This window comes from Procambarus clarkii, chromosome 62 (assembly GCF_040958095.1).
Source record: "Procambarus clarkii isolate CNS0578487 chromosome 62, FALCON_Pclarkii_2.0, whole genome shotgun sequence".
Lineage (NCBI taxonomy): Eukaryota > Metazoa > Arthropoda > Malacostraca > Decapoda > Cambaridae > Procambarus > Procambarus clarkii.
The window spans coordinates 28,043,795-28,058,841 of NC_091211.1; the positions used below are offsets into that span (position 1 = coordinate 28,043,795).

A 15,047-nucleotide genomic window follows, 5' to 3' on the forward strand; every position below is an offset into this window, starting at 1 on the left:
CTGGGAAGACGGGACACCACGAGCGTAACTCTCATCCTGTAACTACACTTAGGTAATTACACTTAGGTAATTACATGCATTCACATACATTTGTCTCATTTACCCTGACAGGGTGAGGTAGCTGATAAAGAAACTAGTGTGCAATTAAGCACTTAATCACTGAAGGTGATGAAGGTGCTTTTATAAGCTCAGGTTATATAGTTACATCATATATATACATTGTATGATTGATATATTACATGGTCAATTTTGGATACAAGTCCAATATATCATCAAGTGTTCCAGTACTCATATAGTAACTACAGAGTTCAGCATACCTTAGCCCAGGAGGGAGAAAGTCAGTCAGTATGGGACATTCTACAATATAATGTTCAAGAGAGTGCATGTTTTCTCTTTCACAAAGTTGACACATTGTGTACTCGACATTTGGGTTTTGAGAAAGCTGCCAGATACGTCTATATCCCAGGCGTATTCTGGCCACTATAACATCACATTGCTGGGTTCTTGTTCTATTAGTCCCATATGTGAATGTCTCCTCATGATATCTATCATAATATTTAATGCTACAACTTTCAGGTCTTTGAGAATTTGTTAGGTCGGTGAGATTTTCATTAGATATTTGTTTAAGTATTCTCTTTGTCACTGCTAATGAAACACCCATATCAATTTCTACCACTGGTTTTCTGCAGGCTGACTTAGCAAGCATATCAACAGTGTCATGCCTTGAGATGCCAACATGTGATGGTATCCATAGGAATTTAATCTCAAATCTGTTTTCTTTGGCAGCTAAAACATTCATTCGAATATCACTGACTATTTTCTGGGTGTCACTACTATGTGCGTTCAATGCCAGGAGTGCACTCTGCGAGTCACAGTATATAAGTCCACTGCCTTTGTCTTTTAAAAATTCAGTGGCAAGGTATATGCCTGCAAGTTCGGTTTGAGTTGTACTTGCCCAGTCATTGACGCGCTTCATTGCTGTATGTACGAGAGAAGATTGTTCAAATATGTTACATGCACATCTGGTACATCGTCCACCTTCTTCTACAGAGCCGTCGGTATAGCACTGATAAACATCGTTACCCATACTCTGAGTACTTTCAGTGATGCTTTTCAGTGTTAACTGTTTTAATAGTGTAGTGTGCACACTATCTTTCTTGGGCGCATTTACAAAATCAACTGATAGATCCCAGTTATCCCATGGAGTAATTGGCTGATTAATCATTAGTCGAGTTGGGTACACATTTAATATTTTGATGGAGTTGGCTACCTTGTAGAACCAATATACATAATCAGATTTCGTTCTTCTTCTATAGACCTCAGGTGAGTGTAGCGTATTAGAAAGTTTAGCTTGAAACTTCATGTGTTGTCTAGATCTACTCAATGCCTTCACGCCGAAAACTGTGCTAATAGACAAAATTCTCTCACTTATGGTAGGTAATTTTAACTCTGCTCTCATGTTAACTATTCTCGTGGACTTTGGAGCCCCAAGGATGAGACGCATAGCTTCATTTTGCAAGGTTTCAAGAGATTTCAGCTCTTTGTCAGTATACAGTGTGAGATGTAGAGCATTGTAGTCAATCACAGAGCGTATAAATGATACATAAAACATTCTAGCAAGTCTCACGTTAAGCCCATGATTGACACCAACAAGGACCCGCAAGGGCTTTAATCTCTCCCAAAGTCTCCTCTTGAGAGAAGAAAGGTACCCAGGGTCGTTAATGGGGACACCAAGGTATCTGTAAGACTCGCAGTTCTCAAGTGCTCGCCCATCTATATGATAATTGGGTGGTGGAATACCACATGAAATGAGGGCACGAGTTTTCTGTACAGAGATAAGGAGGCCACATTCCTCAGCTCTAGTAGCAAAAGCGTCGAGCAGAACTTGCATTCTAGGCTCGGTGGCAGCCTGTAAACATATATCATCAGCATAACAAATGACAGTGTCTTCATTATTAGTTGGAAGATCTTTAATAAGTTTATGCATCAGAACATTGAACAACAAGGGACTGAGGACCCCTCCTTGTGGAGTTCCCAGTTCAAAGTGTTTGCTCTCTGTGCTTTTAACACCATTAAACAAAGCATATGCTGCTCGATTAGACAAATAGCCCTTTATCCATTTCAGTAATTTTCCTTGTATTCCCAGCTCGGCAAGCTGTTCCAGTATGATTTCTCTGTTTGCTGTATCAAAAGCTGCTGCTAGGTCGATGAAGACTGTTTGAGGGAAAGCTTCAATATGTGCGAAGTACTCAGCAAAACAGTGTTGTGTACTGAGACATAAATCCAAACAGTTGGGGTGACAGGTGCCCCTGTATACGATACATGAGTCGGTTTAGAACAATACATTCAAGCACTTTACAAACACACGATGTTAAAGATATGGGTCTATAATTATCTGAGTGTGGTTTGGGGATAGGAACAATGACACTCTTTGTCCAAGCATCAGGTAATACTCCTTCACGTAAACTCATTCTGTATAACACTAATAGTGGATTACCTGGTACGTGTGAGACTAATCTCAGTAGACTGTAAGTAATACCATCCTCTCCAGGAGCAGTTGATTTTCCCCTCTTTAGTGCATGATTTAATTCCCATTCAGTTACATCATTAAGGTCTGACACGTCGATAGCTGTACAGGCAAGATTGATGGTTCGTTGTCTGATGGGGTTTAAGCTGTTTAAGCTGTGGTGGATATGTGGGCCTGCAGGCCGCTCCAAGCAACAGCCTGTTGGACCAAGCTCTGACAAGTCAAGCCTGGCCTAGGGCTGGGCTTGGGGAGTAGAAGTACTCCCAGAACCCCATCAAGCAGGTATCAAGCTGAGATGCATGGCAGCCTATACAAAAGCCTCACACTGGAATGGAACTGCATAAATGGTTAGCTATTGATTCTAAGTACTGAAGTCGTAAAGAGTTTGACCTGAAGAGTTTTGATGAACAGTATACTCCTTTACATAGGAGGATGCACCTGACTCACCTGTAGTTACATTATGTCACCAGTTATCTTAACTACCAGAGTCATGCAGCAAATCTACAGATTGGAGCATCACAGGCCAGGGTAGGGTACTGACGTTCATTCTACAGAGAATGATTGGTGTATGTACTGTACTGTGATGGCTCTTTACACCTTATTTACCACTGTCATGGGCAGAAAGTATGTTAGGCCCGAGGTCTGCCTTAACCAACAACTGACCTTTCACCCAGTTGATTGACAGATGAGAGGTGAAACCAAAGAGCCAAAGCTAAGCGCACAACTGAGTGAGTTCAGGACTTCTCGAGACCTGGAACTTCAAGAACAAGAGGTCATAGATTTAGGCTAACTAAACAACGTTGCAAAAAAAAAAAAAAAAAAAATTAGTTTCTTGAACAGAGTAGCAGACAGCACTACTGATACACCTACCTTCTCACTTGGAACAAGTGAAAAGATGCTGTAGCCCAAACTGTCAGTACTGTAGTTTCAAAACACTATACGACAGTGCTGGGAAAACGGGACACTAGCATAGCTCTTCTGTAACTACACTTAGGTAATTACACTTCTGGGTTATGGCCAAGTAATTAAATAGCTTTTATTCTTTCCATTATTTCCCTTACTTAGTAAATTCACTTAGAATACAGTTTATGATGATGATTATATTATCTATCTGAATCTCAGGATTTGAGAGATGAAATAGCACATTTATAATATTGTACTTATAATGTAGCTAAATGAGGATATAATGAACCTGAAAACTGCTCACTTCCTTACATATGATGCTCTGTTCACCTAGCAATAAATAGGTACCTGGGAGATACTCATTTTACATTGAAATAATACACACAACATCAAAGTCGACAATGCACACTGAACTGCGACTTTCTTTGATGTTATGCGCTACCTACTTTTGTCTCATTTCATTGTAAAACGTATTTATTTTTCTGTAAAATAATGTTTTTCACATTCTAAATTCTAAAAACCAGTATCAAAGAAATATATTATGTTTAATTTATGTACAGTGAGTGTATTGCTATGGGGAGCTTCAGGGGGATTTAAGTAAGGCTATGAATTGATAGTGTGACAAATCCTTTCCAATGATGATAATTAATCATGATAAACTGTATAATGAAAGTGCTACATGTTGAGTGTACAGTAGTGTAATTCTGAAGTATAACCCTTTATATGACATAGCTTATGACAGACACTATAATTCTGGCAGTCTGCAATTTTTAATTAGGTTAGGTAAGGCTGGCAAGTTTGATAATGATATAATATACCTTATACAGTACGCAATATTCTTTACTGATAAAGAAGGGGAAGGGAAATATCATGAAAAAGTGCCAAGCCTTGACAACTATATAGCACTTGGAAAGGATCAGGCTAAGGATTTGTATGGGATAGGGGAAATGGATGGTGCCTAACCACTTTGACAGTTGGGGATTGAACGCTGACCTGAATGAAGAGAGACTGTCGCTCTACCATCCAGCTAAATTAACACTTTCGCGCTCTTGGCGCTCAAAAAAAATCAATACCCCAGATGCTTTCGGCACTTCGCGCGCCTACGCGGTAAGACCGAAAAAGTGTACACTCTTTTGACTGTCCTGACAATAATTGAAGGCGCACGTATTTAAATTTGGTATCACTGTGTTCACAATGAAATTGTCTATAAGAGCATGCTTATAAAATGTCACCCAAGCATAAGGAGTATCAACACCAAATAAAAAACTATGCAGATCACTCGCCGAGAGCGCCAAACAGCAACAAAATGTTTCCACTCTCTTAATGGTTGCGAAGCCTACAGTTGTCCTACATCGCTAATTTTGGTATCATTGGAATCGCAATAAAATTCCCTACACGGACATATGCATATGAATGTTTAATATAGGTAATTGCCCACCCGCAAGTGTGTGAAGTGGAGAGTAGTTAGCCGTGAGCGCACTGGCGAAAACACGGGGGAAATCATGCTTGGAAAGTTTATACATTTATACGTTTCCTGACCCTACTTTTCTATGTACGTATTTCCTTTTTATACCAATGTGTTCGCAATAAAATTTTCTATAAGATGAAATGTATAACATTTGTACAAAGCATGTGTAAGAGAAGCGCCAAATATAGAACCGCGTCGCTCAGTATGCGTTCGCGGCAGAAACGAATGCATTGTTTTCGTTCGTTTGATGTTTGTCATGTTTATACTTGTTGAAACATTTTATAATTTGTATGACAGTGATCGCAGTAAAATTCCATACACAGACATATACATAACACATACAAATATTTCCCACGTGTTGGATATATCAACGGCTAAAGGGAACTCACTGCCACACGGCCGCCACACCCAGAGCCACACCCGCCACACCCCCAAACATACTTTGTGGTTTTTTTTTTACTCATAGAAGTTTGTGATATAATATTCATTCTGGTACCAAAAAATTCGCAAATAAATTCTCTACAAAACGTATATAATATAACTTCTTATAGATGATAAAAAATTCCAAATAGGTGTACTTACCCTGTCTATGTTGATTGAAGATCAACAGTTGAGCATTTTTTCTTCACTCCACCATCTTCAGGCTTCTGATCCTGAAGTTGCTCATCTGATGTTTCTTAGGTGGAGTGAAGCTGTTGCCGGTGGTTATTTTTTCTCCACCCAAAATATCTTTCTTCAGTGGTACCTTGTGTAGCAAGGCGCAGCGCACAGTGCCACATCACAAGTTTTACATCCATATATCACGTCCCTCCTTTTGCCAGACTTGAAACAAACACGGCATCTTCTTTTTTTAGCCAAGTGCACGAGTTCATGCGTCAACTTGTAGTTGAGACGTTGTTCTGAATCTATAATTCTTGTATTTCTTGGATGCACTGGAGGAATATTGTCTTCTACAGGAACCACCAAACTTGTAGTAGAATCTTCTATGAAATCAGAAACATCAAGTGGTTCTATGTCCTCAATGTCCATTTCAGAATTTGTGGTTGATGAGTGGGCTTGAGGTGTTGAGGTGAACAGAGGACGCCTCGCACCAGATGGCCCGGGTGTTGAAACTGCCGCGTCAGCAGGAGGAGCTGCACTGGCATCTATGTCGGGAACATGTGGTATGCTTGTTGTTGTTGGCCATTCCTCGCTGTTCCACGCCAATAAGGCTGAGTCATAAGGCTAAGGCCAATCTGAGAGTATCCCCATCCATTTCGGTTAAAAAATGGAATTTATAGAAATATTTTTTCGATGGACGAGAAAAGTAGGCTGTTATGCGGAATCGTAAGAAAAAACGGCGACGAGTTATCTCTAATCTAAAGCGCGAAAGTGTTAAAGAAGATACAGCAGATATTTGTCACAATTTGGTGACTACATATAATGCAATCATATTAGAGTAGGCCAGCTAATATTTGTATTTATTTTAATAAAGTTTGAACTCAGGTACTTTACAATTAAAAAAAACAAAAAAACTTACATGTACTGTATGAATACCACTTTGGGTTATATTTGCTTGAGACAATCATTTACTTGGGGTAAAGTCAAGTCTTGCACAAAAATTTCTTCGCATTATGTACGAAGTGACCTGTACTGTATATAACAAGACCTGGTACAGTATGAGAAAATCCACAGGAGCTGTGATGAGGATTTGAATCTATACACTGGGTATTCCCAGATGCACACTCTAGACGACCAGGCCACGACATGGTCAAAGGAATTGCAACCAGGGTTTCTGCTGAATCCACGAGGATTCCACTGAACCCAAACCTGGATTTCACACAATTCCCCCCATGCACTCTGGCTCTATCGTCCAGTAGTTCTACCTCTACAGAGCCAGAGAACACAGGGGAACTGTGTGAAATCCTGGTTCGGCTTCAGTGGAAGCCTCAGAAATCCTTGTGGGTTCAGCAGAACACAAGATTGCTATTCTTCTGACCATACCATGGCCTGGTTATCTACAATGTGCATCTGGGAATACCCAACATATAGGTTCCAATCCTCATCACGGTTCCTTTGGATTTTCTCATTGATATACCATATACTGGTATGTTACTGTGATTTCTCTGTGTAAAGACCCAGTATAACTTCATTGTGAACATTTGTTATTTCATACACAAATTTTCATTTTACAACCTGTATATTTTGTAACAGCAGCCACTATATATACACCTACACTAGACAATATGCTGTATGGTGTTTACATAGTGCAGTGATCAGTGTATTTGTTCACAACAGAATAATAATAATTCTAATAATAATTGTTATTTACAAGATATTACGTTAAGGGACAATGGGTTGGTGAGATTACATAAGATTGGTATTTTTACATTCTTGCGAAGCCACTAACACACATAGCATTTCGAGCAGTTCTTAATCTAACATATCAGGTAAAATGAAAAGGTACATTGAAGCAAAAATTTGTATCAACATATAACTACAGTACAATATAAATTGACAGAGGTGATGACACTGGATAAGATATATGTCTTGAGTACTAATATTGGGGAAGTAGCTAGTAAGATACAGTGTAAGTTTGAAGCACAGGGTAGGAAACTATGAGGATGAAATTAAGTACTTTTTGGTTATACTTTTGTATAAGGCATCGGCTGGACAATTTTTTAATTCATCAGGGAGTGAATTCCATTGACTGGGTCCCTTTACTTGCACGAAGTGTTTGCACAGATTTACTCCGACTCCGGGGATATCAAAGAAATTTGATATCCCCGGAGGTAGGGTAAGGCAGGTCCTAGTCAACAACGGCTTCTCCAATGGTTTCGTTGAAGACATCATAAAAAGGAAGGTGAAACGCCATGCAACCTCTAAAGAGTCAACTAACACAACACCTGTACCCCCTATTAGACTATTTTACAGGAACTTCTTTCCCACAGCTCATAAAACGGAGGAAAGGGTCCTGAAAGATATTGTTAATAGGAACGTTATCCTTACAGACAAAAATCAGAAGATACAATTGACGATTTACTATAAAACCAAAAAAATGGCCAACCTACTCATGAAAAACTCTCCAGACACAAAGCAGAACGCCTTAAAAGAGACTAACATCGTCTATGCCTTCAAATGCCCACATGGGGATTGTAAGCCCCAAAGAACTCAGTATATAGGCAAGACTACAACATCTCTTTCCAGGCGATTAACAATGCATAAGCAACAGGGCTACATCAAGGAACATATAATCTCTTCCCACAACCAGACCATCACCAGAGAAGTCTTAACAAACAACACAGAAATCATCGATAGATGCAGCGATAGCAGGCGGCTTGACGACTGCGAGGCACTACATATCAAAAAAGTCATCACCAGCAATCAACAGTCAATTAATGCACAACTATATTCTACCCACTTCAAGACTCCGTACCAATATAGAAGCATCAAGAGGAAGTATGGGCCAATAGGCCCTTTGCAATTACTTCCATTCTTCCCTCTCATTTATCCAATTTATACCCATTGCACCGTGTTCTGTCTTGTGTTGGTCAAAAGTTTGTTCACCTCATCCAAACTGTTGCAACATATCACCTCACCCAAATGCGAGTATATAAGACAAGCTGTTCAATGTTAGCATTAAGTAAAACTCTGTTTTCAGCTTACAGTTGTGCGTGTGTAAACTAAAGTCTTTGAAAATGTAATAAGTTATTACGAAACGCGTTCAAGCGTCGCATCAGACTAGAAATAAAAATGAATTTTGGACAATTAATTTTTCAATTACCATCGACAGTAAAAAGAAACATAAGAAATATTGAGAAAATTCGTGTTAGAATTATTAATCTTACTTTTTCGGTCATATTTAACAACATATGTTTACAAGAAAGACTGCTACCAAAATATACTGTCTCTGTCTCTCTGTCTCTCTCTGTTTACTCACCTAGTTGTACTCACCTAGTTGTGTTTGTGGGGGTTGATATGTCCGCTCGGCCAACCGGCTCCCTAAACTAACCTAACCCAAACTAACCTTACCTAACCCAAACTAACCCAAACTAACCTTACCTAACCCAAATTAACCTTACCTAACTCAAAGTAACCTTATCTAAATGTGCGACAATTTGAGGAAAGAAGTGCAACGACTGGATCACTGTGTACAGGAAGCTGATATGCCAGCAAACACACTCCAGGTGACAATATATCTTGGATAAGTCACTCCACAACATTGTCGCTTGGACCATCGACTTCCTATGACATCACCTGCTACATATTTACTTCTAATTTCATTATAAAATTATATTATTTCAGAGTAAAAATAGGTTTGATCATGTTCTGCATTCAGCACAACATTATATTGAGTAAATATACCATGTTTCTTCATTACTTACATAATGCTAGCAGGATTTGGGTGGCTTTGGATAGATTTGGGTAATTCTACGGACCGTAAGATAGGGATAGAGTAGCTGTCAGCGAAATTGCAGAATCTGTGGTGAGAGTGATGGACACCGCCTTGACCACTATCTACGTGATTGTGAACACCTGAGAGACATTAGAAATATGTGTAGAATAATAAACCCCACATTGATTGAGTTAGGAAAACACTATTTGTCAAATATTGATACTGTTCTTAAAAGATTCCCCCATTTTGCACCCGCAAGATAACGTAAGCTTTTAAGGGTCGACAGATGTTAATCTTCTTGTTTGAGGAGCAGTTACACAAGACTTGACAAGACTTAACTTGGGACAGTTAAGCAAGTCTCAGCTGTGTCTGGGTACAAGTGACAGGATGAACAACCCAGCGGGTTTTCTTCCTATTGGGGAGTGTTGTACATGCTGCTATGGCGGTGTGTCCACTCACAGGATGAGTGGCGCTGCCCAATAAACTCGGCCCTCGGGGGAAAATTAAAAAAAAAAAAAAGTAGCGCGTAGCATATGGTAATGGCTGTTCTGTACATAGATGGGCGAGTCAAATAGTAGCTGCCAAGGCTAAAAATTATGTTCAACAATTAGTTATGCCTACAACTTACATGTTAACTTTCTCCCACAGCTCGTGTGGAGGGTGTTGTTTATGATATGTGCAGGTTGCCTAGAGGACCAAGAGGCTGCGGCAGACACGTGCGTTTGTTTACTAACCAGCAACTCTCACACTCGGTTTATATACATTGTCTACTTTAACACTACACGTCATAAATAACATTAATTATTAACTAAAAATTATTCTGTAAATTGTGCAATTGTTAATATTTTAAAAGAAAGCACCAAAAATATGTAAATATATTTGGGTACGTGATCCACCTTAATTATGATTTACCTAGTCGAGAACACCTAAAGGTCAATTACTGACCTGTCTCCTGACCCATAACAGCTGTCATACTCATAAATGCCTCTTTTTTTGCTAGGTGAAAGAAGACATCAGGTGATGACAACAGATTTTTTTTTATTAACAAGATTCGGTATACACAACATATATCTGGGGGGTCTGATAGCTGAATAGACAGCGCTCTGGACTTCTGGACTCGTAGTCCTAGGGTCCGGGTTCGATCCCGGTGATGGTAGAAACAAAATGGGCAGAGTTTCTTTCACCCTGATGACCCTTTTATTTAGCAATAAATAGGTACCTGGGAGTTAGACAGCTGTTACGGACTGCTTCCTGAATGTGGGTGTATGTGTGCGTGGAAAAAGAATTAGTAGATAGTAATAGTTGATTGATTGACAGTCGAGAGGCGGGCCGAAATATCAGAGCTCAACCCCCGCAAACACAACTAGGTGAATACAGCAATGTGCTGCTTCCCTATTCTATACGGAAGATTACACAAGTGTAGATAAAAAACAAAACTATCTATAAGTTCATCTAATATCCCCATCTCACAGGACGGTTAGCCATACATTGTAGTTATTTGTTGATATAAAACCTTGCTACAATGTACCATTTCATCTAACCAGATACAGTGTGTTAGATTAAGGACTTGCCCGAAACGCTGTGCGTGTTAGTGGCTTTGCAAGAATATACAACTAACAATCTTATGTAATCTCACCAACCCATTGTACCTTCTTGTGAATAAATTATTAATAATATTATTATTAATATTATTATTATTACAGCACAAGAATATCTTGTGTAATTATTTATTAATAAAATTATTCATTAAATTAATTAATTAAATTATGTAATTAAATTATTATTAATACCTTGTAATCTGTAATAATATTTCAAGAATATATTGCAATATTCCTCAATGTATGAAGTACTTACAGAGCTCAAAGTACCTCATACCATTTGGTCTGAAATCACTGATAACAGGTCAATCACAGATATTGTGCCGGAGAGTATTCCCGGCTCTTGTTCACATAGTTTACAATGTGAATGTTCACAATTGGGGGGATTCATTACCTGCAGACAATCGACTTGAGAATGACACACAGAGATCACACTAACGTGATGCATCAAATGAACAAATCCTCGTCACGGCCCTTGTGGATTTGACTTGAGAATGGTCCAGGACGGACCGAAACGTCGTCGTCCCTTCACCTTCTAGTGTGTGGTCTGGTCAACATACTTTAGCCACGTTATTGTGACTCCTCGCCTGCACACCTACACCCACCTGCCATAGATATCGATATCCTAGCCTAAGTCTGGGAAATACAATGTCACACTGTCTAGTGCATGTATTGTGCTGACCGTACATATAGATCTCGGTTCTGCCGCTGGAACTAATAATAATAATAATAATTTATTTACAAGAAGGTAATAGAAGGTTTTTGCCCGAAACGCATTGCGTAATAGTGGCTTTAGGCATTGTATGTACTAGCTCTATCTATATATCAATCCATTAATGTAACATCACTTGTATGTATATACCTTACCTGAATAAACATCTGAATCTAAACATCTGAATCTGAAGGTACAATGAGTTTGCGAGATTACATTAGTGATATTTTTACATTCTGGCAAAGCCACTAACACGCGTAGCGTGTCGGGCAGGTCCTTAACCTAACATCAGGTAAGGTGAAATGTACATTGTAGCAAAGTTTTATATTAACACTATAAATTGACAGGTGATTATACTAGTAAAAATGAAGTACTTAATTAGTCATAAGTACTAATATTGGGGAAGTGGGTTATCTTCTTGAGGTTATCTTGAGATGATTTCAGGGCTTTTAGTGTCCCCGCGGCCCGGTCCTCGACCAGGCCTCCACCCCCAGGAAGCAGCCCGTGACAGCTGACTAACACCCAGGTACCTATTTACTGCTAGGTAACAGGGGCAATGTTTCTCGCCGGCGCCTGGGATCGAACCCAGGACCACAGGATCACAAGTCCAGCGTGCTGTCCGCTCGGCCGACCGGCTCCCTTTAGTACAAGAACCCGGTAGTACAAGAACAGTGCGAGTTTGAAACACAAGGTAGGAAACTATGAGGATGTAATTAGGTACTTTTTGGCTTTTACTTTTGAACAAAGTATAGGTTGGAACATTTTTTAATTTGTCAGGGAGTGAGTGCCAAAGACTGGTCTCTTTTCTTTGCATGGAGTGTTTGTACAGATTAGTCTGACTCTGGGGGATATCAAAGATATATTTATTTCTGGTGTGGTGCTCATGGGTTCTTTTACACGCATCATGGAAAAGTTTCAGGTCAGGGAACTGCCTGGCCTTCCGGCCGAGACTACTACATTTACTGCTTCACTGGATAACTGTCAATTCACTGAAAAATATAGGATTTTTTTTTTGTAATTAATTAACAATCTTAGGTACACAGGTGGGTGCTGCTACCCTATTCTGTACGAGGGATTACATCAGAGTATCAGGTCAGGAGCTAGCTAGCTATGTAAGTTCACCTAATATTCCTATTTCACAGATTGATTAGCAGACAAAAAAAGCTGGCTAACAACACTGCAAACCAGGCATGACAGGGCGGATCTAGATAAGATAAGAGATAAGATCTCATCGAAACCTTTAAAATACTGAACAATTTGGAGACTGTTGACCCAGACAACTTCTTCAAGATATCAGATGACACAAACAAGGAGCAACGGGGTCAGCTCAACAAGCCACAATGTAGGATTAAAAACAGGAGATTGCTTTTTCACCCACAGGGTTATAAACCCACAGAATCGCCTACCTGCCAAAGCCGTAAATACCAAAATTCTGTTAAATTTTAAAGTCCAGCTCGAAAGAATCTTCAGGGCAATTGGGGGGGGGGGGCATGGACAAGCTGCCGGCTTTCTGTCCTCGTCGAAGCCACTAGAGTCTTAGTGGACCTCATGTAAATTCAGGTAAAGGTATACGACGAGTCTAGTCTGCTAGCCTGCAGTGCCAAACTTAACTCTGGGTACAGTATATTTTCTAATACACATGAGTAAGCAATAATAATTAGTTTTGTCGGGGGACGGGAAGACTGTATACCTACTTTAGGCTCGTATCGAGGTCCCCCAAGGCTGAACTACTGACCCCCTCCAGGATGCAATCCCACAACAGTTGCCTAACTTCCGGGTACCTATTTTGAAGGTCTTGGTAGCACAGTTGGGTTCGTCCTCGACTCGCAATCGGAAATCCCTTGCGGGACTGAAATGGTTTGGGGGCGTTTCCTATCACCTAATGCGCAAATGAACAAATCCACAAGGGCCGTGACGAGGGTTCGAACCTACGTCCGAGAGCATCCCAGACGCTGCCTTAATCGACTGCACTACGACATGGTAAAAAGAGTTGCAACCAGAAGTTCTACTGCCCATACTTGGACCCTGCAGCCTCTCCGAGACACAAATCAGGATTTTACGCAATTACCACATGCACTCGAGCTTTGTCAATGTCCCCAATGCGTCTGTTTACCTAGCAGTAAATAGGTACCCAGAAGTTAGTCAGTTTGTTGTGGGGTTGCATTCTACTGTCATGCAACATCCAAGGTCAGTAGTTTAACCTTGTTGGCACCTCGATATAAGACTAACATTAACTGGCTACCTGTCCCCCTGACACAATAAATTATTATAATAATTTTAAGGACATCAACCCCAATATTTGGGAGTCGCTTTCTCAGGACCGTTCAACTTGGAAAAGCAAAGTCACCACAGGTGGTAGAAAATATAGACTACAGAGTCCCAGAGGAAACGCGCCCGTGCAAAACTAGAGCAACCTTCGCCTCTGTAGTAACACCCACCCACTTGTGCCCCGTGAGGGGACGAGCCTTCCCCACCCAGATTGGTCTCATCCTTCATAATCTGACACACAGACACAATTCACAGACACAAAGCCACACACAAAAAAGACACATACTAATACCTTCGACCTGATATATTGAAGTTATGGTCATCTTCGACTCCGAAGGTTCAACCACTTGGGCTGGATGGTAGAGCGACGGTCTCGCGTCATGCAGGTCGGCGTTTAATCCCCGACCGTCCAAATGGTTGGGCACCATTCCTTCCCCCCCCCCCGTCCCATTCCAAATCTTTGTCCTGACCCCTTCCCAGTGCCGTAAAATCGTAATGGCTTGGCGTTTTCTCTTGATAGTTCTCTTCCCTTCGACTCTGCAGGACGCTATCATCACATCACGGGTATGGGGGTCCACTACACGCACTTTACGGGGTCCATAAATTACCCATAATCAAAACCTACCTAGAAATAATTGTTTTATTATAAACTAATCGACTGCGCTATTGGTCTATATAAAACTTGCCTCTGGTATAATTTTTGCCAATGTACTTAAAACAAATCCTAAAGCTTGTCTGCTCGAGGCATTAATTAAGCTCACAATATCGCGATCGTTGGCTCATTCCACTGGGAAAAATTAGCATAATTCGCTATGGTTATCCTTTGCATTTCATCAACTGTGCCCACTCTCAAGCTAAACGAAATTTCTTTCATCCTAAACCTGCTTCCAACACTACTAGCACTGTACTATGCCTTCCCTTCATATCTGAACTCAAAACTTTTACCAATACCTTTCGTCCTCTTGACATTAAACTCGCCTTTCGACAAACTAACACACTTCGTAGCAATCTAGTTCACACTGCTCCTCCTGCTTCTAATGCTGCTGGTGTCTACTCTATTTCCTGTTCATCTTGTCCTCTCCAATACTTTGGCGAAACTGGCCGTACACTGAATGACAGACTTAAAGAACACAAGAGAAGTGTTATGTCTGCAGACACTAACAATGCTCTCTTCTACCATGTGAGGGATTCTAATC

General features: G+C 40.3%; 1 protein-coding gene across 3 annotated transcripts in view; it reads right to left on the minus strand.

Annotated features, from left to right (window-relative positions):
* The window catches only part of LOC123766398 (ribosomal biogenesis factor), a 41,185-nt gene that overhangs the window by 13,929 nt on the left and 12,209 nt on the right, over positions 1–15,047 (minus strand). Inside the window, exon 1 of one of the 3 annotated variants that reach the window (XM_045755463.2) lies at positions 9,902–10,051. The exons of 1 other annotated variant lie outside the window; for it this stretch is intronic. The gene's annotated coding sequence lies outside the window, so the exon portion shown is untranslated. Of the gene's footprint in view, positions 1–5,480; positions 6,170–9,901; positions 10,052–15,047 lie in introns of those variants that run through there. One more of the 3 variants, XM_069308420.1, reaches the window with a different exon arrangement.